Source organism: Equus asinus, chromosome 7, assembly GCF_041296235.1.
Source record: "Equus asinus isolate D_3611 breed Donkey chromosome 7, EquAss-T2T_v2, whole genome shotgun sequence".
In the NCBI taxonomy this organism is placed as follows: domain Eukaryota; kingdom Metazoa; phylum Chordata; class Mammalia; order Perissodactyla; family Equidae; genus Equus; species Equus asinus.
This window is the reverse complement of record NC_091796.1, coordinates 104,571,986-104,599,030: the sequence shown is the minus strand read 5'-3', so window position 1 is coordinate 104,599,030 and position 27,045 is coordinate 104,571,986. Positions and strand designations below refer to the sequence as shown.

The 27,045-nt window shown below is 53.3% G+C and overlaps 1 protein-coding gene across 3 annotated transcripts in view; it reads right to left on the bottom strand.

Moving 5' to 3' along the window:
- Positions 1-27,045, bottom strand: part of EML1 (EMAP like 1) — a 168,503-nt gene that overhangs the window by 140,914 nt on the left and 544 nt on the right. The window lies entirely within an intron of this gene.

Genomic DNA, 27,045 nt, shown 5'->3' with positions numbered 1-27,045 from the left:
ATACAGGAGATCAATGCTTCAAATGACTGCAGACATCTCATCAGAAACTACTGAGGCCAGGATATCATGGAAAACATCCTTAAAGTATGGAAAGAAAAACTATTTCAAAACAGAAGTCTATATCTAGCAAAAAATATCTTTTAAGAATGGAGATGAAATAAAGACATTTTTTTAAAAAATTGGTAATTCATCACCATCAGACCTGCACTATAAGAAATGCTAAAGGAAGTTCTTCAGTCTGAAGGGAAATGATGTAGAAGGGAGACTCAGTTCTTCATGAATGAATGAATGGCATCAGAAATAGTAAATATTTGGGTAAATACAAAAGAGCATTTTTCCTCTTAATTAAAAAAAAATTGCCTCTGTCTGTTTGAAGCAAAAATTATAACACTGTCTTGTGGGATTTATAGTAGATGTAGATATAATATGTATTAACTGTAGTGTAAAGGATGGTGGGAATGAGGATAAATGGACCTATAAGGTTACAAAATTCCTACATCTTATGTGAATTAGTGCAATACTAACTTTAAGCAGACAGTGAAAAGTTAAGACGTATATGATAACCCCTAGAGCAACCACTGAGGAGGCAGTGCAAAAAGGCATAGCCAAAAATCAGTAGGTAAATTAAAAAGGAATTCTTAAAAACATTCAAATAATCCCAAAAAAGGGCAGAAACAGTGAATAGAGAAATGAAAAACTGAGGTGACGAACAGAAAATAAATAATGAAATGATAGACCTATATCCAACCAAGCCAACAATTACATTAAATGTTAATGGGCTAAACTCTGTAATTAGAAGGCAGAGATTACTAGATTGGAAAAACGAGTAAGACACAACTTTATGCTGTCTACAAGAGACCCACTTTAAATGTAAAGACATATGTGAACTGAAAGTAAATGGGTAGGAAAAATGTAACATGCAAATAGTAAGCATGACAAAGTGGGAGTGGCTCATTAATGTCAGATAAAATAGGCTTCAAGACAAAGAATATTACTAGAGCTAAAGAAAGACACTTCGTAATGATTAAAGGGTCAATTCACGAGGAAGACATAAGAATAATAAATGTGTATGTGCCAAATAACAGAGCCTCAAAATACATAAGGCAAAGATTGAGAGCTTTAAAGGAGAGAAATAAACAATTCTGCAATTATACTAGGAAATTGTAACACTCTTCTCTCAGCAATTTATAGAACAGTTAGACAAAAAAAAATCAGTAATGACAGAGAGGATCCCAACATATCTTGACCTAATTGATATTTATACATGTGTGTTATGATGAAAAATATATTTCTTACTATGACTCATTTCTAAAAAATGTTTGAAAAACCACTCTCCTAGGGCAAACACTGAAGACTGAACCACAGTCTTAAAATTCAACATTTTGTCGGTGAGGCAGGCACAGATCATTATAATACCAGCGGAAACTGCTATAAGGAAGAGTAGGAAAGGAATTAATAATGTTTATTGAGTAGCTACTATGTGCTAGGCCCTGTGCTTAACATATTACACAGTTATACAATTCTTGCTACTTGGCCAGGTGGTATTATCATCCCCATTTTACAGATGGGGAAACTGAGGCCCAGGGAGGTAAAATGACTGAGCTAATGTCAGAACTGGAATTTGAACTGGCACTGACTCCTACAAAATGACCATAGGAAGACAGAGAGGGTAATATCTTTACTTTGGAGGAAAATGAGGAAGAATGAGGAACAAAGTGTAGGAGTCATTGGAACTGCATGGACAAGAGAGAAAAGGAACGGTATGGGAAAAGATGAGGAGAAGGGAAAGTTTGTGTGACATTTATGGATGTCGGGTGGCTGGAACTCAGAGGAGACAGGAGGGACTGGTGGGAAATGTGGCTGGAAGGGTTGGCAGGGCTACAGCAAACCCAGCTGAAACCCCATCTCTTTTCCCATGCAAAGGGAGAAAGGGGAGCAATGAGGAAATAAAGGGGCCTCGGGGGTCTTGCTCATCTCGCCTCCTTGGCTGGCTGCTCTGGGAGATGGAGCCTCAGGGGAATTTCCCCTAGATTTAAATTGGGTGTCTCCAATTTACTGTCCCGAGAAAACCTGAGCATCAAAGACAGGTATGTCCAGAGGCCATCATGATGCTTGTCCAAATGCTGAAACACGTATGCCTGGACCTTGTCCAGATGGATGTCTGACAGGCTGGAGACGGGTAGTGTGGAGACATGTGAACAATTAGCACCCTCCTTCACTAGCTGTGAGGCCCCAAAAGGAGTGACATCAGATTGACCACATAAACCAAGGAAGCTTGGACCTTCTGCTCTAAATGCGTGGCCGGCAGGAGACAGGGACCCGAGAAATGAGAGAGGCACTTGTTTTTCTGCCTCCCCTGGGGAAGGCAAGGTTACGGAGGTCTGGGGTCAGCACTGCCTGCTGAGGATGAGCTCTGTGGAACTGGTGTGCTCTGACTTCCCGCAATGCTCGGCAGGGTCTTCTCCTGCTGGCGCCCACCGTAGGGGCCTCGGGCCAAGGCCATGCCTTTGGGACGGTGCTTTTCTTGGCCTCTCAGGGATGAGTTCCTCCCACAGGAGGACCCTAACCTGGCCAAGTGTCCCCATAGGTGACCAGGATGCCATCTGCAGAGCAGGCCTTGCTCTCTCCTTGCTGACAGCCCCCCAGCTCCCCAAGTGCCCAGCGCTGTTGCAAAGGAGAGATGATGAAGCTGCACCCTTTTCTGCTTCTCAGGCAGGTTGCTGGCAAGGCCTGCAAGGCCCTGGAGGCTGGTTGAGAAAGGAGGACCAGAAAGGGATCTTCTGGTGGGTTCCCTTCGGTGGTGGAGGGGTCTGCAGTTTTTGGCTATCCTGACTCCTCATCAAAACCACCACCAAATGCCAATTTGGGTCACCCCAGAGCCCCAAACTACTGTCAAAAAAAAGATACAACCAGCATTGGGGGTTTTCCAGATGCCTGTCTAAGGTTCTCCCTTTAACCAGCTGTTCTGGTGCATGTGACACACGATATGAGAATGGATTCTCTTTGTGCCTGTTGGTCTCTAGTCATGTAGTGTATGTGGTCAGTCCTGGCCTGGGGCCTGTCTGCCTTCTCTCCACCTCCTCCCTTGTCGAGGCTCCAGCCACATGGAATTCTGACAGTTCCTTCAATCGCATCAAGCTGTTCTGTGCCTCTGCTTTTGCTCACGGACTTCCAGCCACTCTGAAGCCCCTTCCTTCATGGCAGCTCCATCAACCCCACAGTCCTTCACTCTCCCAGCTCAGACATCACCCTCCCAGCTCAGACATCACCCTCCCAGCTCAGACATCACCCTTCTGGCTCAGTCACCCTCCCAGCTCAGACATCACCATTGCAGCTCAGACATCACCCTCCCAGCTCAGACATCACCCTTCTGGCTCAGTCACCCTCCCAGCTCAGACATCACCATCGCAACTCAGACATCACCCTTCTGGCTCAGAGTCACCATCCCAGCTTAGATATCACCCTCCCGGCTCAGACATCATCTTCTGGCTCAGAGCCACCCTCTGGGCTCAGACGGCTTCTCCATGAAACCCTCTGAGACTCCACCCCACCACACAGAATGAATCCTTCCCTCCTTGGGGTCACCTCTGCCAACAGTGCGCCCTTCTGAGAATTTCACTTAAAGCGTGGCATTGTAATTCCTCTATTTCCTCAACTCTAGGACACATCTTTCTGCTTTCACAGGTCGCTGAATAAGGTTGAATACTACGTTCAATGCGCCCCTTTAATGTAGGGGTGCTTCTCCCTGTCTCCTGCCCCCAGGAAAAGATGCTGTGAGACCAAAGTTAGGTCTTAGAATCAAGTGACTCAGCCCCATTCCCTAATCTATCTCGGTGCCCCCACAGCCCAGTGCAGACTAGACTTGGCAAGCATTTGCTGGATCCAAATCTGAATTCAATTCAAGTATTTCTTGAGGCCTGCTCTGAGTGAAGACGTGTACTCGGCAAAGTGGAGAATTCAAGATAAATACAATGTAAAATTCTGTCCTCCAGGAGGTCACAGACGTGTGTGTGACCGAGGCGGCTGGGGAGGCGGGGCAAAGGAACACAACCAACAGTAATGCAAGACAGAGTCACCTGCAGCAGCACCCTGGCCTAAGGGGTCTTGTATTTGTTTTTTGTTTGTGACTTTTTTTGGAGGGGGGATACATTTTACAATTTGTAAATGTCTTGCGTTTTCTCAATCAATTGCACAGAGAACCCTGATTCCCATTCTCGAGGCTCAGAGAAGTAAAGAGTCTTGCCTAAGGTCAACTGCTAGAAAGTGCCAGAACCAGCTGGAAAGTGCTGGAACCAGGACCAGTTCCCCAGCTTTTCTTATTCTCTTCTTCTTGCTCTCTCTCAGCCATAGTAGATTCTGCATAGTGGAACCCAACACTTCTCTGTAAAATACAAACACAGAGCCCTGTTTTCAGGGGAAGTCTGATCTCTGTTCTGTGAAATAGGAAGTAAACTCTGAAGTTTCTCACTATGCCTTCTTCTCACACAGTCACCATGGTGATGGGAAAATATTATGTGGTGAAGGAATTATGGGAATATGAATCAGCAGAACCAGCAAAAGGACCTTTGGAAAACCGTGACTCCCAGTGGACATGCCGCATTTTCAAAGTAAACACTCCAAAATGATGGATTGCACTTTGCTTCCTATAGAAACTCAACGGCCAGCCTGGCTCCGTTAGCCAACCTGCTGTTTCCATGTGAATGCTTCTATCCTCCTCTCTTTGTAAGAAAAGCACTGGCCGTTTGTTAGCAAGATTGCTGCCTGGCGACATGGGATTGTGGATATCTGCTGGCTTCGTTCAATTTTAAACATTTTTCCTTGCCAAGTGGAACAAATTATTGATGTTGACTTTGCTGGCTAGTTAGCATTGTCCAATAGAATTTCAACGGTGAAGAGTTCAAACCTGGTTTTTAAGCCTAGAATGATGGAGCTGTTCATCCAACATTAAATAATGTTGGAACGGAATGAGTGACTTATCCTGTTGTTGGTAAGTCTCCCTTAAATTCTTAGTCAACCCATGAGTGATTGAGTTCCTCAAAAAAATTAAACATCCAATTATCCCATGATCCAGCCATTCCACTTCTGGCTATAGACTCTAAAGAACTGAAGGCAGGGGTTCAAACAGATATTTGCACATCCGAGTTCACAGCAGCATTACTGAGCCAAAAGGTGAAAACAGCCTAAGTGTCCATTGACAGGTGAATGGATAAACAAAATGAGATCTGTACGTACAATGGAATATTATTCAGCCCTAAAAAGGAAGGGTGACATGGTGACATATGCCACATCATGGGTGAACCTTGAGGACATTATGCTAAGTGACAGTCACAATGATAGTCACATAAACCAGTCACCAAAAGACAAATACTGTGTGATCCCACTTACATGGGGTACTTACAGGAGTCAGATTCATAGACACAGAGAGTAGAATGTTGGTTTCCGGGGGCTGGGGAGGGGGAAATGAGGTGCCATCACACTGCAGAGCCCCCCCAGTGAGATGCAATCCCACCTTGTTTGGCCTCTTTCCCTTCCCTTCCCCCTCTCCTGTCTCTGTTCCTCCTGGGAGCATGGCTCTGGGGGGCCCATCTTACCTACATAGCAACGGCTCCTTCATCTTTCCACCACGGGGCTGGATGCACCCTAGGTGTCAGGCATGGTTTGTGTTAAAACTCTATTGCATTTTTGTGTTTTTATCATTCCCAAAGTTGTCAGTTCTTTCAGCCAAGGGAGCGATGCGCTAAGGGGAGCGTATATAGTGTCGCTCTTTACTCTTGTCCCTCCACACAGACACCCTCCCAACCTTAGTGGGTGTGATGGTTCATTTTATGTGTCAACCTGACTGGGCTGAGGGACGCCCCAATCGCTGGTAAAACGTTATTTCTGGGTGTGTCCATGAGGGTGCCGTGGGGAAAGAGTTGGCTCAGTAGACCAAGTAGAGCAGAGCGCCCTCGCCCGTGTGGGAGGGCGTCGTTCCATCCGCCGAGGGCCTCAACAGAACAAAAAGGTGGAGGAAGGGCGAATTTACTGCCCCCTCTGAAGCTGGGATGTCCATTCTCTCCCGCCTTTGGACATCGGAGCTCCTGCTTCTCGGGCTCTTGGACTCAGACCAGGACTGACACCTCCTGGTGCTCATCGGCCCCCGATTCCCAGGCCTTTGGACTGGGGCTGGATGACGCCCTGCTTTCCTGATTCTCAAGCTTGCGGACAGCAGACTGTGGGGGACTTCTTGGCCTCCATAACCGTGCGAGCCCATTCTTATGATAAATCTCCTCTTATGTGTATCCCATTGGTTCTGTTTCTCCAGAGAAGCCTGGCTCAGGCAGAGGGCTCTCCTCGCTCTGCTGCAAGCTCTTTCCTCCTCCAGGGAGCGGTCGAGGCCTCGGCTGACCCGTAGGATTAGCGAGAAGCCACATGCAGCCCTGACGCGCAGACCCTGCCTTCGAGACAGGCCTCCACCGGTCAGTGACCTTGCGGCACCAAAGCCTCTAGCAGGCCGGACCCTCGAGGGTCGTCCCCTGCTTTGCCCAGCAGAGTGGGTGTGGTGATTTGTGTGAAGGGCAAGAAGAAACAGCTGGGATCCTCCCACGTCACCATCCATGCTCGTCTTTATTGCACAGCTGTGCTGAGGCTCAGACAGGTTAAGCAATGGACATGGGAAATGCTAAAATCAATCAAAACATCTGCACCACTTAGCGGGAGATCTAGAGGAAAACCCCAGTCCTGAGGAGACTGACGACGACAAAGCCCCACTCCTCGGGCGCTCAGCGGGCGCCGGGCACTGCTCCGGGCACTTGCCACCTGCTGCCTCAGCTGCTCCTCGGAACCACCCAGAGTCTCGCAGGGCACGGGCTCCTGTGTTTCTGTCTCCTCCAGCTCTGAGGCTCATCCTGTTGTCCGTCCTTCTTTCCTTCTCATTGTCGAATAGCATTCTACTGAGTGAATGTACTGATATTTTTATCGATTTTATTGTTGACAGACATCTGGGCAGCTTCCAGTTTGAAGCTGCCATGAAAGTGCTGCTGTGAACGTTCTTGTCTTTTAGTAAACGCGTGTATTTGTGTCTACGGGGGCATCTCCAGGGGCAGTGTTTACGTTTTCACACCCACACGCCCGCACGTGCGTACACACACACATCACACAGACATCCCTAGGGGTGTAATTCAGCTCTCGTAGGTGATCTCAGTTTTCCAAGATGCTTGTAACAATTCACACTCTACCAGCAGTGTGTGTGCATTCCATATGCTCCCGATCTTTCTCAGGATTTGTATTTCCATTTACATAATATTTAAAACGAGCAGAGCTAATCTATTGTGTTAGAAGTCGGATAGTATTTGCCTTTGGGGGTAGGGACTGGAGGGGGTTCGAGGGGACTTTGGGCCCTATCACGTTCCATTTATTGATCAGGGTGCTGGTTATGTGGGTGCGTGTTCACTCCGGAAACTCAAGCTGTGCACTCACAATTTGTACACTTTCCTGTATGCATGTTAAACTTCAACCTCAAAGTTTACCAAAAAAAGTAAATTTAACAACCATCCAGTGGCACAAGTGCTGTCATCGTGCCTCCCGTACAGATGAAGATGCCGACGGTCAGAGTCACCACCTGGTGCTGGGGTCACTGTCGGCGTTAATCTATGGGAAGTCCCCTCCCTGACCCCACATCTGTTCAGTCACAGGGTCCGTCCTATCCACGGTGTTTCTCTAATTGGCCACTGGTTTCCATTCCTGTCACCCCTCAGGCTGGGTTTTGTCACCCTCAGATTCCATGTTAACTCTGCCCCCCACGCCAGCCCAGGTGCGATCATTTTGAATACTCATTCTGTGATCTCCTGCAACATCTCCTCGCCCCAGGCTGGGTATAGTCCATGAATTTGATAGGTGTGCTGCCCACGTGTCCACCCAGATCCTTCATGTAGACACCGGGCAGCCTTGCTCCATCTGGGTAGGGACAGCCAGGTCCCATGACACCCAATGAGAGTTCTCGCAGACTGCCATGGGCTCAGTGATCGATGCTGGTCTGTGTTTGACACCCCCACCCAGCTCTGCCAGCCTGCCTTCCTCCCATGATCCACAAGCATGGTATCTGACAAACAGTCTTCCATTTGACAAACGTGGTTTGAGCACCTCCTATGGGAAAGCCCTGTGCCGGCAAGCGTAGGGTATAGACTTGAATTGAACTTGGCTCCTATAGAGCTGACAGGAGCAAAGTGGTTGTAATAATGGACTCCGGGACCAGACAGCCTGAGTTCAAATCCTGGCTCTGCCACTCAAAAGCTGTGTGACTCTGCCTCTTACTCAGCCTCTCTGAGCCTCGGTTTCCTCATCTGTAAGGCAGGATAATAACAGTGCCCCCAGGGGTGAGGTGAGGATTAAGTGAGTTAAAATTTGTAGAGCTCTTCAAACAGAGAAAGTGCTTTACAAATCTGCGTTGGCATTCCTAGTCTACCAGGCTTCTGGAGCCACCTATGATTGCTCATTTCTCTTTCTCCCTGCTGGCCTGTGGCTCCTCCAAGGCCAGGTCTTGGTGGTTCCTGTGACCCACAGGCAGCAGAGAGCAAAATGCACAGAGGAGGCACTCGAGGCAGATGGGCCTGCATTGGAATCCCAGCTCTGCGCTTGCTGGCTGAGTGCAGGTATCCACCAGGATACTGTTTGCTCGGCCCAAGATGGCACTAGTGATGCCACACATGCGGACCGTCTGGCCAAGAGAGGTGCTTACTTGACGAGACCAAGATGAATCCCAGTGGCTGTCAGCATGCATCGGGAGCCCTGTCTGCAAGCCCGTGCAGTGAGGGTGGGGAGGAAAGCCTGTTGCAAGCGGCAGGAGGCTGGAGGCATGGAGCAGGCAGGGATCAATAGATGCCTTCGTTAGTAATGCCACATAAGAACTAAATTAATGGACGGCTGAAAGTCATTTCCTTTTAACAGTGACCTTTAAAAATCCTGCACAGTAATGCCCGACATAAGGAATGATCCCACGCAGACTCCTCTGCCGTCGTTAAAGATGGTGATTCTGGAGATAACGCAATGTGTGGGAAACACTTATGACATGATGGGGAGGGGAAGGAACAGGACTGCCATTTTATGGGTGGCAGAAATGGGCGGGGAGAGAAAGGATGCCCACATGGCTGGTGGCACTAGGTTTCCAAGCGAAGGGACTACAGCTGATTTCGTTTTTTTTTTTTTTTTCTTTGTCTCCATGGAATGAATTTTCTGGAGAGGTTTTGTTTCTTACACACATTTGGAAGTTTGCTTTTTAAAGAAATGGAATGGCTTAAGCTCAGCCCCATAGCTCCTGATCCGTGAAGGTTCACAGAGTTTTGAGGCTGCCCCCCCGCCCCTGCCTGCTGCCCTGCTGCATGTGAGGATGGTTAAGTCCCAGCTGGGGAGCTCCCCGGGCTGGAGACAGAGGCTGAGTTCAGGTGAGCATGCTCCAGATCCACAGGGCCACCTCCCAGCAGCTGAGCAGGACAGGCGCCCCGCTCTGGCCGAGGCCTAGGCTATAAGACATGCACTGGATTCCTCCCCAGCCTGCTGGGAGGATGAAATGAAAGGAAGGCTGAAGTGCCCACATGTAGTGGCTGTTGATAGCCAGAAGGAGCTGACAGTCACAGAAGGACACACACAACGAAGTGGGACCTCCTGGCCCAGGGCTGCCCTCCAGGCTGGCTGAGATGAGGCCAGCAAAGAGTGGCTGCAGCGCCAGAGAACCATAGGGTCAAGAAGATCAAGGAGGAGAGCACATGTGGCAGCCGCTGGCCAAGAGAAGGGAGGGACCCCCAAGGGAGAGGCGACCTCCAGCCATGCAGGCCATGCAGGGACACCCCAACCCTGATGGCCAGATTCAGCGCCTGTGGGAGGCCGAGGCCGGCTCTGGGGAGGGCAGGGGCCCTATGCTCACTCCAGACCCCTGCAGTGGGGAAAACAGAGCCCCTTCCTTCCCTTCTGCTCAAACCTGGACCCCACCCAGACTCCCGGCCCATGCTTGTTGCATGATGCTAGGGCCACCTGTACCCGAGCATGCTCCGATTTGGAAGAACACAGCTCTATAAATCTAAATGACATGTAAATGACATGTCTGGGCGCCAGCTTCTCAGCTGCTGGGGCCTCAGTAAGGTCAGGCTGCTTTCAAGATCTCTGCCCCCTAAGCTCTGACCCCGACGGCCCCCTGCAGCCCCGCCAGCGCTGCCACAGGAGAAGCAACAGCCAAGTAAACTCCAGATTCTTTGAAAACCGGAGTGCAATGTTTCAGGGAGCTAGAGTGGTGCAAGTCCATTGTGACGGGGCGGGAGGGTGGGCCGGAGTGTGTGCTCTGCCGGAAGACCTTGTGAACAAGCCCCTCCCAGCCCCCTGGCCTCCCCTGGAAGCCTTGGTATCAAATGCATAATGTATGAGGAAGAGCCTCTGCATATTCATGAGCTCATTGCCTTCCAAGGCCAGTTGCCGTCTGTGAAAAATCCTCGCCTAATGACTTATTGCGTGAGGGTGCCACGGAAGCCGAGGGCCTGCGCCGGAGCAGGCCTCCAGTCCTCAATTACTGCAGTCTCCAACGGACTTTGAAGAAAATGCTCCCAACCGTGCCTGCCTTTGGTCAAAAGTGAGGGAGATGCAAAAAGTGGATCCTTCACCATGGGGAACCCCTGAGCCCCCAGGCCGCCCCAATGGGGGGGGCATTCGGCATTGAGTGGGTGTTCAATGAAAGTGAGTTTATCTGCCTTGTTCCCAGGGAGAAAGGGCTGCCCCACTCACGGGAATTTGTCTGGTGGAGAAGTCTGTTCGTGGAACTCCTTACGTCCACGTTTTATTCCGTGCACTTCGTGGAACTCCTTACGTCCACGTTTTATTCCGTGCACTTCGTGGCCTTCGAAGCATTAAGTGTTGATTTATTTCAGATTTGGGGTGGGGGTTGGGGAGCTTAAAAGTTTTCCCAAACTAGTCACAACCCAATTAAAATGTTACTCATGAAACCCAAGACGGTGATTCATTCAATACTCCATCTGGCATTTCTTGCTTACAAGCCACTCGCGTATGACTCAACTTTGACTTTGCTTATTAAACATTAACCACCACGCTTCCTTGTCCCAATAAAGTCATTTGGAAAGGCTTGCTACCCCTGAGCGTGTGTGCCCGTGCGTGTATATTTGTGTATGGGTGTGTGTATGCATGCCACAGGGCAAGTTCATCCACGAGGGTCCCAGGATGTGTGACGTCAGGGTCTGCAGGGCTGGCTTTGTTGACAGGTGAGCTGTGCTCTGTGAACTGTCACACAGGGCTCCTGGGTTGGTTTAATGTTCTGCTAGAAATTCTTAATAATTCTTGCACAGGGGCCGGTATGTTCCTTTTGCACTGGGCCCTGCAAATTGTGTAGCCAGTGTAGGGGGTGTGTACGTCTGCACGTCTGTGTGGGCATGAGTCCATCCAGCTGGGCTGTGTGTGCTCGTGTGGGCTGCAGGCCTGCGTGAGGACACGTGTGGGAGGGGACTCGAGAAAGTGGATGTGAGAGGCCCAGAGAGAACGTCATGGATGCGCCAGAGGGTGCCTGAGACAGTGGCACACAAACCACAGGGAAGCCCCAAGACGCAGACTCCGAGGGCGTGGGTGGGGCTCAGGGACGTGACTCTTTATCGGGCCCCTCCTTCCAGGTGACCATAATGCACCCCAAGGCCTGAGAAGCCCCGGCGGTAGGTTTTAGGCACTGAACATTGAGGCCAGTGACGTCTGCGGCATTCTTCAAGGATGGTTTAGAACTTCGGCAGCTCAAAACCATCTCACCACCTCCCTGATTACCTGGGTTCAGAGTCTCAAAGGAACAGAAGCCCAGCAGGAACGCCGAGGAACTGATGAGCACAGAGGCTGCTAACTGCAGGGAAGCCGGCCAGAGGCCTCCCTGGGCCCTGCGCCAGGCGGTGACTCACGGCAGAGCAGGACCGAGTGGCCTCGAGGCCAGCCCTCCACCTCCCGCTGCCTGCATCAGCAGGGGCGGGCCAGGGCTGCTCCCCTCTGACACCTCCGACTTATCAGCCTGGCTCATACTGTGGGCCCTGCTCCTCGACGCCCCACCTGTGCTCGAGATCCTGGCCTAACCCCCCACCCCGAGTCCCACCCTAATCAGAAGTGATTGGCACTGGTCAGCACCCTTGCCCTCGAGGCCATCTGGGCGGGCCACCTGCAGCAGCAAGGCAAGGGTCTTCATTGCACCGAGCTGCAGATCAATGGCACCCTGTGACCTCACCCCCGGTGACTCCACTCCTGGGCTTCATGTCACTGAGGGTCGTCCCAGTGTCAAGACGCTGCCTCCCTGCTGCACACGTCATGGCTGGGTGAGAGGCTGCAGGGCTGCCACCTCCCGACAGGTGGCCCTGGGCAGGTCACCTGAGCTCTCTGAGCCCCAGTCTCCTCATCTGTGAGATGGCTTCTCCCTGTGCTGCCCTTGGCCTGGGGCCTGGCTCCCGCCTCCTGCTTCCTTCAGGCCACACCCCCTCCGGCAGCCCCTGCCGGCCCCAGCTTGGGTGGGGGGAGGGTCAGGAGTGGAGCCAGTCATCACCAGTGTAAATTAGGATTGGAGTCCTGCAGTCTTTTGGGGACCAGGAGAGGACCCCTCTTTCCCAGGAGAGGAATTGGCCCCAGGATGGGAAAGAGGCTGGCCAGCATCCCACCATCAGTCTGGAGCCGTCATGGAACAGACCTTTTCTGATCCCCATCCCTTGAGTGCTTTCTTCCATAGCTGCCACTGCCAAGTGTCTACTGTGCGCCAGGCACTCTGCAGGCTCTCTTCTGGTGCCCCCGAAACCGTGACCAAGGGTAGCTGGGGATGTCAGATGAGGAGATGGAGGCTCAGAGAGGTTAAGTGTCTTGCCCAAGGACACACAGCTTGTGCGATTGAGATTTAAGCCCAGGCCTTCACAGTAACAGTGATGCAGAGACGCCTTGCCTCTTTGCGCAGCATCCGCCCAGCCCCTCTTTCAATCCCCTCCTCCAGCACCCAGCTCCTCCAGGCTTCTAGTATCCCTCTGCCTGGAGGCTGCACATCCCCCGTGGTTGATCCCCTCAGCTCCCCGACACAGCCCAGGTGGCCCGGAGCCCAGTGCCAGCCCTTCTATTATTCATGCCTCCCCCCGGCTGCCAGCGGGGACCCGGCCCTGAGGCCCCGGCACTGCCAGGAAAGATAAGGCGCCCACATCTGACTCGTCCTCCTCTGAGCTCCATCTCGATTTCCCGACAGGACACAAAGGCCTGTTGTTCCTGGCCATGTGCAGGAGGCTGGCCCTCTTTTCTCATGAAAAGGAGATAAACCATTAGCAGGATTACGGCCGGTTAGATTTACAGCTTTTCCTCGTGGCCACCTGTCCCTCCTGGGAACACCGCATGGGCTCGGGCGCGGGTGCCTGCCATCTGCGGGGTCCCAGGAGGCACTGGCTTCCTGTGCAGCCTTGTCGCGTCCATGCCACACCTCCCGGGGTTGGTACTCTTGGTCCCACATTAGAGGCGAAGAAACTGAGGCCCACTCGGACCACACGGCTGGGGGACGGCTCTCTGCCCCGTGCCGGGATGCCAAGCTGACTCATTTGTCCTCAGAACGGGACTCAGAAGAAGCAAATTTGTGCGTGCAAACCCTGCCTGCCCACACCTCCATCTCGAACTTCCTAGTTGAGTCAAGTGGAAATCGAAAGCAGAGAACAAAACTGCGAGGCCCCCAAAGGGAGCCCCCCGGGAGAAGAGTCTGCAGCCCCGTATGAAGGAGGAGAAGTCCCCCGTCCCCAGCACGGGGAGCCAGGCAGGCTGGTCTGGGGCCAAGTCTCGGCCTTCCCCAGAGGTCTGATGGAGGCCCCTGGGCCCAGAGGATTCCCATGGTCTCCGAGTGTCGTGTGGGCCCCCGTAGCGGGAAGCAGTGGGCAGGCGAGGTGGCTTTCCAGACTGGGAGATGGGGGCCCCTCGCTGCCCCGGCAGACCCCGCCAAGCTGCCGCTGCCGCCTGCCACGGGATTAAGGTGATGTCACAAGAAGCAGCTTAGTGCTGGACAAATGAAAATCTTCAGAGGCTGGCGCTCCCGGGATCCTGGACAGGAGCAAAGCGTGGCCGTGTCTTGGGCCCCACAGCCCCAGGGACGAGGCACCTTAGAGATGGCTGACTGCAGCTCCACCCCATCTTACACATCAGGAAAACGAGGCCAGAGAGAAGGGATCTAACCATGAGCCCCCAGGGACGCAGCGCAGGGCCAAGGCGGGTCCCGGATACCAGACGGGGGAGGGGGGACTTATGGGAAAGACTGCAGTTGAACCTCCCTGAACTGGCCGCTGATGGGCCACACCCTCTGAGCCTCGGTTTTCTTGTCCATAAAATGGGAGTGATGATCCTGCCTAGCCGATGGGGTTGTGGGCAAGAAAAAACAGCACATGTGAGGGCTCTTGCAGAGGGCTCTCAACCCTGGGTGCTTCGTAGAGGCTGTTGGGGGACGATGACTAGCAGCATCAGAGAAATGACAAGACAATTTGTTGAGCACCTACTATGCACCAGGTGCTGGGCAGAGAGATGACTCAGACGAGGACGCTGCCCTCAAGACAGTCACAATCTGGTGAGGGGACACCTGGAGGGAGGGAGGTGCACAGAGGAGGTCCCTCCCTGTCGGGGAAGGAGGGGGTGGGCTGGGAGGGGGGCTTTGTTCCGGGAAGAGGGCCCAGCACTGGCAAAGGCTGAAAGGTGAGAAAGGGCGTGGAGAGTTCCCTCTGCCTGGCCCTGGGATGTGAGGGGGCGGGGTGCCGGGCAGGGAGCCCGGGGCGGCTAGTAGGGGTCGGACCACCCAGGGAGGGCCGGTGTACACCCAGTTGGGGGGCTCAGACTTAACTCCAGCGGGGAACTCCCCTGAAGGGTCCCACTAGCGGAAGGGTCAGGGACCCCAGGCCACTGGGCTGAGACCAGAGGAGGCCCCTCGGAGATGGCAGGCGTGGGCCCGGGGTGCTTCCCTGGGGGCCAAGACCTCAACACCACACGTCTCTGCAAGGAGGACCCCCTCCCCATGTGCTGTGCCCACTGTGCTGCCTTCCTGCTTCCTCCTCACAGCCGTGCCAGGTGGGCTGCACAGTACAGACAGGGAAACTGAGGCTTGGCCAGGTATGGTAGCTCCCCCATGCGTGAGGGCACAGGGAGTTGAAGCTGGGCCATCTCCCACCAAAGGCCTTCTTCTTTCTGTTGCACACCCTGCCTTTCAGCCTCCTGGACTATTTCTTCCGTTATCCTCACATTTCAGGGCTTATTTACTTTTTCAGCCTTCACTATTTTAAAAAACTGCTGTTTTAAAGTGTATATTTTTTTTACTGTGTTTTTAAAAGGCAGCAGCCCATTCTTCCTGGAGTCAGGCCCGCTGTGCATCCTCCCTCACCCACCCTGGGCCATCAATCACTCCCTTCAAGGGGGCCCGGACACCCAGGGGAGATTATCGCCCTTCGCACTTGGCAAGATGCAGTTCATCAGCCAAAGAGGCTTCGGGCTCTGGAGACCCAAGGGGGCAGCCCAGAGTCCCCAAGCCTGGACGCAGGCACTGCTTCCCTGGGGAAATGCCCTCTCCCCTTGTGTCTGGGCCTCGCAGGTAGCAGTGTTGGGTGGGACCAGGACACTCTCTGTGGCAGTGGGAGGGAGGCCGCGGGCCTGGACCGCCGGGACCCTGCTCCCCACCCTGTGCTGCTCCAGCCACCGTGCTCAAAGAGTGGGGATGGGGGTGGGGGTAGGGAGGAGGGGCAAAGCCAGCTCAGTCCTCAGTCCTGCGAGCCTGGGAGAGGCAGAACCGTCATCATCAGAAGTGTTCCTGGGGGCGGGGGATTCTTTAGTTGCCAAGAAGGAGCAATATTTGGGTTACACTTAAACACTAAAAATTTACCTGTCATTGACCTGAAATTCAAATGTAACTGAACATCTGAATTCTATCTGGAAACCCCAGTGTTGACGACAGGAGTTACGAGTATGCACCTGTGAGTGTGTTCACACATATGTGCCCCTGTGTGTGTTCAGGTGTGTGAGACTGTGTGTGTGTTCACATGTGTGTGCCTGTGCATACGTGTGGGTCTGTGTGTGTCATCGTTCAAGACCTTGTCGTGGGGGAATCCAATGAGAAGGACTTGGAACTTGGAGTGTCTTTCTCGTATGTGAAGAGATGCCTCTCCCCGGGGCTGTGTGGTCCGCGTTATCTCAAGGCAAAGAACTCAAGCTCCCAGCACGTTTGAACCAAGCGAGCCGACTCATGGCAGTTTAAACAGCAGCCGCCGCTCACTGGTGCATGAGCAGTGCCTCTGGAGGACTCCGTTTGGGACGCTGTCATTAATGACTCCAGAACGAGCTGGCAGAAAGGCCTTGGGTTTGACATCTATCTTCTGACACCCAGAATCACTGGAAATTAACATCCTCCCTTGCTGCCACTTGCCTGTAAAACCCAAGTGAGATTTCTTGTCGCTTCTCTGCTCAAAACCCCCCTACGGCTCCCGTCTCACTCAGAGTCAAAGCCAGTGTCCCCTCAAGGACTGCAGAAAGGCCCCTCACAGTCTTCCCGCCCCCTCCTCTCTGAGCTCATCTCCCACCACTCTGACCTCGCTGGTGTTCTTTGAAAAGACCACGCACTCCCAACCTCAGGGCCTTTGCACCTGCTGTTTCTTCTGCCAGGAACACCTTCCCACAGATACTCCCAGGGCTCATCCTTCATGTCCCTCGGGTTCTTCTCAAGTGTCACTTTCTAAGAAAGACCTTCCTTGGCACTGCTCTCCGTGGCACTGCTTTCTGTCCTCCCTGATGCACTGCCCTCCATCCTTATCAGCCTCTTCACCGTTGTACAGACTTTATTTGTTTTATTCATTGTCTGTACACTTGAGTGTCAGCCGTTTGAGGGCAGGGACCACGTCTTCTCTGTCTGCAGTGGATCAGTAAATGTTTGTTGAATGACTGATGGACTAAATGCTGCCGCTGCCTCCTCTTCTGCGCCAGGTCACCCAGGACTTTCCTGGCAGCGGGACTCACTTCGAGGACTCGCTTTGTAAGAGGAGGACCCACGTGCAGGGCCGTCTCCAGCGCAGCGGAGTCTTGGCTCTGCCCCGGCCCTGGACGGCCGTGCTCTCCTGTACCCCTGTACCTTCCACGCTGCTCTCTGACCTGGAAGACCCTGCCCTGCCTTGTCGCCTCCCATGCATCCTTCAAGATCCAGCTCAGGGTTGCCTCCCCCAGGAAGCCTTCCCTGCCCATCCCTGGTAGTGCTTGAGCCATACCACATGTCTTGCTGCGCTCTCATTGTCCATCCGCTCATTTGTGTCCCTGTCTGCTTGTGACAGCCCATCCTCTGTGCCCCCAGGACCCAGTAGTGCCCTGGCCAACAGCAGGTGCTCAGGACATGATTGGCAGTTAAGTAGACGGTTGCTTGCACTTTCTTTTTATTTTCTTTCTTAACTCCCCTTCACAGACCCTGGAACTTCACCTGGAAGGTCTTCAGAGACACCACCTCCAGACTGATTCATTTCACAGAGAGAGAAACTGAGGCCTGGAAGAAGGAAGGCTTGGGAACTAATTCCTGTCCGGCATCTTCTTGGAGCCAGGCACCAGCTTCCGAGCAAAGTGCCTCCTCCCCTGAGCCCCCGTGGCTTCTGTGGGACCCTCGGTGGCCATTCCTTGTGGGGCAGAGGTCACAGCTCTAAACCAAGGCCGTGCTTTCTGGGACACTCAATTTAGACTCTGGGTCCTTCTGGATACAAGAGATTTGGATCCAGCTTTCACAGAGAGATTGAAAAGCTTTCTAATCCCAAGACTCCTCTTTCCGTATGGAGAGAAAAGCCTGGAGGGAGAAGGGCAGGGGTCACAGGCTGGAGGGGCTCCTCTCCCTTGGGGGCAAAGCCGCTTGGGGAGATCTGAGACCCTTGGGCCATTTCCCTGGGTCCCCGGTCAGAACCCGGGAGGCTGCAAGCTTCTCTGAGGAATCCTGCGCTGGTGCCTCTGGTGGCTGAAGGGCCCCCGAGGGTACCAGGCCTTGATCCCTGGACCCCTTCAATGTCACCGGATGTGGAAAAGGGTCTTTGCAGATGTGACTGACTTAAGGATCCTGAGTCAGGGAGATGATCCTGGACTACCCAGGTGGGCCCTCAGTGCCACCCCAAGGGTCCTTATAAGAGAGAAGCAGAGATCTGATGCACAGAAGAGGGCGCTGTGGCCTCAGAGGCGGAGACCGGAGGGATGCGGCCGCAAGTGAAGGAATGCCTGGAGCCAGAGGCTGGAAGAGGCCCGGGGCGGACTCTCCTGCAGTGGGAGCACGACCTGCGGACTCCTTGACTCAGCCCAGATACTGATCTCGGACTCCGGGCCTCCAGAACCGTGGGAGAATAAATTTCAGTTGCTTTAAGCCACCGAGTTTGTGTGGCACAGCAGCCAGAGGAAGCTAACGCAGTGTCACAGCCAGACTGTGCGAGGGCAGGAGATGAGAAGATAACAGGCCCTTGGGGATCAAAGCTGCCTGACTCACTGGGGCCGGGATGCAAAGGCCCTCTTGGCTCAGGCTCCATGGTTCGGTCTACACTCCAGAGCGCCCACTGGATCAGGCTGTGGGGAAGGTCCTGGGTGACCAGGCACAAAAGTGGAGGCAGCAGCTGCATTTAGTCCATCAGTCATTCAACAAACATCTGCAGACAAGGAAGGTGTGGTCCCGGGCCTCATGGGGCTGATGCTCGAATACAAATAATGAATAGAATAAAGCTAGACTTCCCTGGGAACCCTCCGCTGCCTCCTCCCTCCTTCACTGCTTTCTCCTGAGAGCATCTCTCAATAAGCCACACGCAGAGAATAGACACTCTGCTTCTGTCTGATAGAATCCCGCCCCCCGGCCTGCCCTTGACCACAGGTGCTATTTCATTGACAGTTAGCAGCCCCATAAGGTGTCCTCAGCCTCATTTTGCACATGAGGAGACAAAGGCCCAGAGAGATTATATGACTTGCAAAGATCACACAGTACCAGGTGGCAGAGCTCCAATGCCAGTGCCAATCTGTCTGATGCCCCAGCCAAGCCCACATCGCTGCTTCTCACTTGCTCCCCGAGTGGCTGTGGGCACAGTGGCAGGACAAGCAAAGAACTCAGGACTCCTGCCAGTGGCAGCATCCACACCCAGCCCAGAGCCTGCAGTCCCCTTCGAATACGGCCCACTCTCCCAGATTACAGACTGCTCTGAACATCCAGGGCCATTGGGGGGCCTCTCTTCCTGTCTCTCACCAGGTTCCAGATCAGAACGTGAGTTGTCTCCTCTGGGGGGCCTGAAGAACTTGCTGCGCAGAGGTGGACGTGTTTCGCCCAGTGGTGAGCTGATTGCATCCTTCACCTCCTGCCCAGCTCCTGACTCAGGTTACGGCTACACAATCAGCCGAGCATCAGATGGCACCTCCGCCAGACCCAGCTCCCACCCAGCCTCCCGGGTGGATGCTCCTGGCCTATTTTCAGAGCTCTCCATCGACTCACGCAAGCTTACAAGTCCAGGAAGCATGACGTCACCCCCTCAAAAGAAGCTAAGGGGAGGAGGCCAAGGAACTCACGATAAGAAAAACCTACTGGTGTCTCCTCACCGGAAACCCAACGATGAGCCAGGCTTGTCTTCACTGAGCGTGTGGTCTGGACACCTGCCTCGTCTGGGTTTCCCCGGGGCTGTGTAGACACGGCCGGGTCTCTTGGCTGCCCCGTCCAGCCAAGCTTCAAAGCTGGGGAAGAGATCAGCCAGGGGAGGGCCAGTGTCACTCAGCGCCTCCTGGTGATGTTTATCCCTTTCTAAATGGGCTCAGAACTTGCAGAAACTTCCAGATTCCCAGCTTTCTCCATGTCCCTCCCTCATAACAGCCTGCAGAGGAGGGACTCTAAGCCCAGCCTGCAGCGTCAGGCAGCAAACGCTTGCTGGGCAGCCACCCCATGCCCGGAGCCTAGAACCACCCCACTGGATCCTCTGCACAGCCCATGAGGCGGGCGCTGCCATGGTCCCCATTTTACAGAAGAGGAAACTGACGCTTAAGGTCTCGGGGCCCAGAGGTAATGGCCGATAAGCACATGAAAAGATGCTCAACATCATTAGGCAGTAAGGAAACGCAAACCAAAACCATGAGATCCCACTGCACATCCTCTAGGAAGGCTAGAGCCAGAAGACACGCAACAAGTGTTGGAGAAGCTGTGCAGAAATCGCAAGCTTCACGCTCCAACGGTGCAAATGGAAACGGCGCAGCCACGTTGGAAAACAGTCTGGCGGTTCCTCAAAAAGCTGAACATGGAGTTACCATAGGACCCAGCAACTCCACTTCCAGGTATACACCCAAGAGAGGTGAAAACATCTTCACCTAGAAACTCGCACACAGTGTTCACAGCAGCATTAGTCCTAATAGCCGAAAAGCAGAAACAACCCCAACGTCCACCAACCGACGGATGGTAAACGAAGGGTGGTCTGTGACTATACAATGGACTATTACTTGGCAATGAAAAGGAAGGAAGTGCTGATACAGGCTACACGGGGAGGAATCTCAAAATGTGAGGCCCAGGGAAAGAAGCCAGTCACAAAAGGCCACATACTGTCTGACTCCATTTATATGAAAGGTCCAGAAGAAGCAAATCTATAGAGACAGAAAGTAGATGAGTGGTTGCCAGGGGCTTGGGGGTGACTGCTAATGGGTAGGGGGTTTCTTTTGGGGAGGATAAAAGTGCTGTAAAATTGGTGGTAGTGATGGTTGCACAGCTCCGTGAACATAGCATAAATCACTGAGTTGTGCACTCTTTTTTTTTTTTTTTTTTTTTTAAGATTTTATTTTTTCCCCTTTTTCTCCCCAAAGCCCCCCGGTACATAGTTGTGTGTATTCTTCGTTGTGGGTTCTTCTAGTTGTGGTATGTGGGACGCTGCCTCAGCGTGGTTTGATGAGCAGTGCCATGTCCACGCCCAGGATTCGAACCAACGAAACACTGGGCCGCCTGCAGCGGAGCGCGCGAACTTAACCACTCGGCCACGGGGCCAGCCCCTGAGTTGTGCACTCTTAATGGGTGAGACGTACGGTAAGTAATTCACCTCTCAGTGAGCTGTCACCAAAAGAAAGAAGTGGTGCACTGGGATCAGAACCCAGGACTCTGTCCACGGAGCCTGCAGCCCTGAGCCTCACTGGCCACTCCCTTTCTCCTCTCTGTGGGCCTCGGAGGACCCTGAGCACAGCTTTGCTGGCCGGCTGCCCCCTTCAAGTTCCTGACAGCTTCAGGGCAGGCTTGGGAGCCCGGGACCCCACATGCTCCGAGCGGGCAGGGGGCAGTGACGCTGACCCTGTGACAGGCTCTCCTTGCTGCTCCGGGGCTAAGGCCACCCCGACAGACCCCACAGGGCCCAGGGCAACCCTGGCTGCGGCCCTCCTCCTGCCGGGGGCCGGCTGTCTGGAGTCTGACACGGTGGTGAGCAGGCCTCCGCCCAGGCACCAGGTCACATCTAGTGGATGTCACAGCTATCAGTCCTGATGATGCCTATTTATGACACCTCACCCCCTGATTTGGGGGTCTTTGCTGAGGCTCCTCCTCTCTCAACAAGGTGAACAAGTTTCAAGATGGAAAGAAAACCGAAGAAAGTCCATGGGGGATGAGGGAGTGGCTGTTTTTGCAGGTCCAACCCTCCTGACTCGGCCAAACCAAGCAAGATGAGACAGGACCCCCTTCCCTGGGTGTTGCCCTGCCTGCAGGGGGACCCCCGCAGCCGCCTCAAGGCAGCACCAAGCCCCCTCATCACCACCTGCCTGCCTAAGGGGGGGGGCGGGGCGCGGTCTAGGTGCCTTCTGGCTGCTGGCTCCATACTAGGTGTGTCCTCCCCTCTCCTCTTCTGTGAACCAGATGGACTGGGAAACTGAGCAGGGCTGCTGAAGGCACGTCCCGCAGGAGGAGACTCGGGGCTGAAGCCCGGCTCCTCCCGCACCTCGCAGGCCTGGCAGGGCACGTGCACACGCACGTCCTGGCAGCGCCCTACCGCCCGGGAGCGTCTGCTCAGACCCTGGGCTCGCCCTGCCTCCAGACGTGGCAGGAAGGGTGTTTTTTGCAACTGCACGAGCGCCTTGACGTGTATTTCCACCCGAAATAAATGAGGCAGGATTCCTAGAAGATGTGTTTAAACTTGGGAGAGCGTTCTCTAAACAGTTTGGCTTACAGGTTGGAGCATGGGGCCCAGGACTGCGGGAGCGTCTGATCCCCAGCGCGGAGCCCAGCATCCCAGACCGAATTCCAGTTTTATTTCTAGCAGTTGCGTCAATTAGGGGAAGGGCTTGAGACAACCTCTAGTTTTTGCAAACGTTATTTTTAAGCCAAGTCTCATCTCATTATACAAAACAATGTGTGTTGTTTGTTGCCACGGCCTTCTGTTAGGCTGCAAATTTTTATTTAAATTTGTTTAGTTATATACTCTTAAAGGTGAGTTGGGAAAGCCTGTTATTAAACTGATGATGCAGCTCCTGTTTGGCAGCATCAGAGAATCAAAGAAATAGTGTCTATATTAGTGTGACGAAGCCAACTCCTCATAGTTTTCATTTTCCAATCTTTCTATAATCATGCTCTCCTAAACTCATATCACTTTTTTTTTTTTTTTTTTTGCTGAGGAAGATTCGCCCTGAGCTAACATCTGTGCCAATCTTCCTCTATTTTGTATGTGAGTTGCTGCCATGGCATGGCTGTGGATGAGTGGTGTAGGTCCATGTCCAGCAACCAAACCCAGGCCACTTAAGTGGAGCATGCTGAACTTCACCACTAGGCCATGAGGCCGGCCCCTATATCCTATTTTTTTATTATTGACTTCATTGATTAAATGGGCTCATGAACTGACTACCCCAACTCCCTCTTCTGTGCCTTAGCAAACAATAAATCTTAGAACTTTTTAGCAATTAACAGCTCATGTTTCTCTTGGTTTTGCTTTTTCTTGCTGGTATTGTGACAAAATCTCTCAGAAATTAATTTTTGTGCTTTGGAATGCAAACTCCAGTCTGTGGGAGAGAGCACGTTTTGAAAAATCTTGCCCCTTGCTTTGTGATTTGCATATGGGGACAACTTGTGAATTGCATTTCAGATGCTTGCCGACCACAACTCACACAATATACTCTAAACATCATAATTAAAATGGATTGCTTTTAAAAAAAAGTCAAATGGGAAAAAAAGTCAATGGGGGGCTGCTATTGCAACCGTTCACTATTGGAGGGCTGTACCCCACCCTCCCGCCATTAGGTGTGGCCATGTGACTTGCCTGAGCCAATGAAATGCCGGTAGTGGCAATATTGGTCACCCTGGGACAGAAGCATTTAATTGCCAGTATGGCATCTCCACTCCCGTCTTCCGCTGCCTCGTGGCTGAAGATGTGTGGGTCCACATGGGGGCATCACACGGAGCCACCGTGTAGGGGAGCTGCCCTGAGAGTTACCCAGACTGCAGCGGACTTTGCATGAGTGAGAAATACACCTTTGCTGAGCCGAGTCACGGAGATTTGCTTTTTCCACGGCACGCTGAGCCCATCCGGTGTGACAGAGTCAGCAAAACACAAGGGAGCTGTTCTGACGAATGCAGAAATTTGACATCAGCAGTTACCAATGACAATGGCTGTCTGTGACCCCTCTCAGCCACCACTTTCTGGATTTTATTTTGATTACACAGTTTCAAGAAAAAAGCAGATAAGCGGTTGCAAACACTGACAGCTTTGTTTCATTTTTTTAAATATAGTAAAGAAATATATAAACCTTATCTTGCTATCTCAAGAACACTCAATTAGAACGGACCCCATATTTTAAAAGAACAGAAGGAGGGTAACTTTTGTTTCCAAGTTGAATTCCCAACAGCTGCTAACCTGTATTTCTTGTCATAAATATAAAAGCCCCCAAGGGGACTTCCAGGGGCCGTTAGCCACATGGATTTATTCTTTTGCTGCTCAGAGGCTCGCCGGCCTAGACAAGAGCCGGCACAGAGCAGGTGGGGCTGAGGACTGCCTGGGGTTGGAACACGGGACTCCTGCACAGAACCGTGCGCTTGCCTGTAGCATTCATTGCTGATAGACGTGAATAAATAACCTCTCTAGGCCAGAAAGGGCAGGAGTCTTGTCTCAGCTCACACAGCAATGGGCCCTACCCAAACACATCTCCTGACACCCAGCATCCTGGGAGCAGGATGGTGCGTCTATGCTGGCATCGTTCAACGCTGTTACCCAACAAGAGGAGCAGATAGGGGTGGGGGGTGGGCCCTCCGAAGGTGCAGGGTCCCCCGGGGGCTGCAGAACTCAGAGCAGTGTACAAACGGGGTGACTGTGGCCCAGACGGGGGCAGTGGGATTGGTGAAAGGTTGTACAGGAGGAGAAAGACGGTCACTCTGCTGGCTGAGCACTTACTCAGGTTAGGGGCGTCCATCCTCACCACACCCTCCGAGGCAGGGCAAATGTCCACCCATCGCTGAGGCTCAGAGAGGTTAAGTGACTTGCCCAGGTCACAGAGCCAGGGAGTGGTAGACTGGGGATTCAAACCGTGGGCTCTGACGGACCTGCATTCGGTGCTCTGCTGAGAGTGCAATGGCCTATTCTTTGGTACTCGGAACTGTAAAAGTGCTTAGCTGGAAACATTCCCAAACATGGAGGGAACTGACAGCACGGAGACTGGATTATCTTCCTGTAGAGTTCCCCTGAGAGAGGGGCGGGGTAGACCACAAGTCAAAGGCCCGAAAAGACAATGGACAGACCCAGGATGTGTGGAGCCAGCACCTTCTGGGCCCCTCTATCTAGCTCTGTGCCAGTGCTTACAGACACCATCTCAGGCCCAGGGAGGGACGCAGCAAGGCCCCATCTTACAGATGAGGAAACCCAGCCTCCGTGGGGCAGTGACCCACCCCTTGCTCCACCACGCTAAGGGGCAGAGCCAGGCCCGGAATCCAGGCCACTGTAAGGGGGACACTGTCGCTGGACGTGGCGTGCTGGCTGGCAGGCCTCGGCTCAGACAAGCTCCTGCTATAAATACGGTGCTGACTCCCAGTAACCTTAGCCTGCAGGCCCCCCGCCCCGGCACGGAGCCATAAATCCTGGAGCTGACTCCTGCCACCGCACTTCTGATCTGCAGAAGTTTTCTGACACCCTAACAAGGTACCACATTTTTTTTAACAAATTATTGGAGGCAATGTTGAGCTAGCTGTCTTCAAAATGAGCAGGGCCATTGCTCAGACAAGGGCCAAACAGGCTTGCCTCCTGGATGCTGCCTCCTGGGGTGAGCAGGGTTCGACTTCCTGGAAGAGGGATGTAATCTGGGTTCTGTGCAAACAGGGTCTGGAGAGCTGGGTTTGAATCCCAGCTCTACCATTTAGCTGCTGGGTGACCTTGGGCAAGCCTCTTTGCCTCTCTGAGTTTCCATCTCCTTAGCTATACAGTGGAGTTCATGCCATGCCCCTCCAGGCATTAAACTATGTCCCAAATTGCCAAGACACAGGACACAGCAGATGATTTGGCCCCTCCTGGGCCCAAATGCTGCTGTGGGGTAGGAATCCTAGAAAGACTCGAACTTCAGACAACACACTCCAGGAGACTCCCCGACAAGCAAACGTGCACCCCTGCCCCCAGGAGCTGTCTTCATTCCTTCCAACCAGGTTCCATGGCAAGGCCAGCACATCAGAGACCAAAGACGACCCCGCAGTATTCTTAGGTGGGAAGCCAAGCCCCGAGCTTGCCCACAGCAACCTGCCCAGCCAGGGTGGGCAGAGCCAGGACGATGCCCACCAGCCCCCAACTCAGCTTGCCCTCTCCTAGATGGTGAGGGGGCAGTGAAGGCCCAGTCTTTTCCCAGCTTCCTGGACACACACACACACACACACATGCTCAGTGCCCATTCCATTGCCCCGACAGGCTAAATATTGTCCTGGCCTTCCTGAAATACCCATCTCCACCAGGCTGGTTTTACAAGCTGCTAAAAGCAGGGCTGTGTCCCCGGTGCAGGGGGAGAGCTATTCCGGGTCAGCGTCAGGTGTGGCCAGAGCCAGCCAGAAGGGCCTGTCTGCCGCCCCCCGCCCCCATCCTGGCTCCTTGGCCCTCACAGCCACGGCGGACAATTCTTGGCAGCCAGCGCCGCTGGCGCCCAGCGGGAAGAGGGTGAGGTCAGGCCAGTTTTGTCGGTGTCCCCCTCCTCAACACACAACGCACACACACTCTGTTCCAAATCTGACTTGGCCTGGCCCAGGCACTGGAACTGTCCATCAGACACCATGCAGGCTGGGGCCACACCACGGTCACCCACAACCCATCCCGGGGCCCCCAGGGACAGCTTGACATGCCTGAGATTCTCCGTGGCGGTGTTTGACTGACTCGGAATCCATGGGCCACAGACATGCCGTGACTTAGGCAAGGAGGCCCGGCTGGCGAGGCCGGACCCGGATGCACAGGCCCCAGCACCTTAGGGCTCCCACCTAGGACCCCCACGCGCTGCTTCTGCAAAGGCACCACTGAGCGCTCACTGCACACCAGGCACCAACAGAGGCTGCCCCACGTTATCACTTTAATCTTCATAATCACCTGTGGGCTAACTAGGCACCCTTACCACTGTCTCCTTAATCACCCAGGGGCACTGAGGCTCAGAGTAGATAAGCCACTTGCCCAAGGTCACCCAGTCTGGAGGTGAAAGAACTGGGATTTGAACCTGGGCAGCCTGACTCTGAGTCCCCGATGTACCCCCTGGATTAAGGTGTCTCCAGCCCAGGCCCCACCCAAGGCTGGTTCTGGGGGGGATGTCCACATCAGAGCTTGTCTTTAACAGGAAGGAGCCAGGAATAGCCAGCCAGGGACACGGAAGCCAGTCCCCACCATAGCTCCTCGTCCTGGGCAGAGTAGACAGGGGGTGCAGACCCCAGAATCTGAACCCCCCTCCACCTGCCTGCGTGCCTGGCCATTTCCAGCCTAGAGGATTTGGGGGCCCACAGAGGGCCTGCCTTGCGCTGGCAGACCAGGGGCTCAAAACTTCTCAGAGGTCCCAGAGCTTTGGGGACTCTCGTGGAAGCTGTGGGCTCCCTGCCACCTCCAGACGAATGTCCACACACACTGA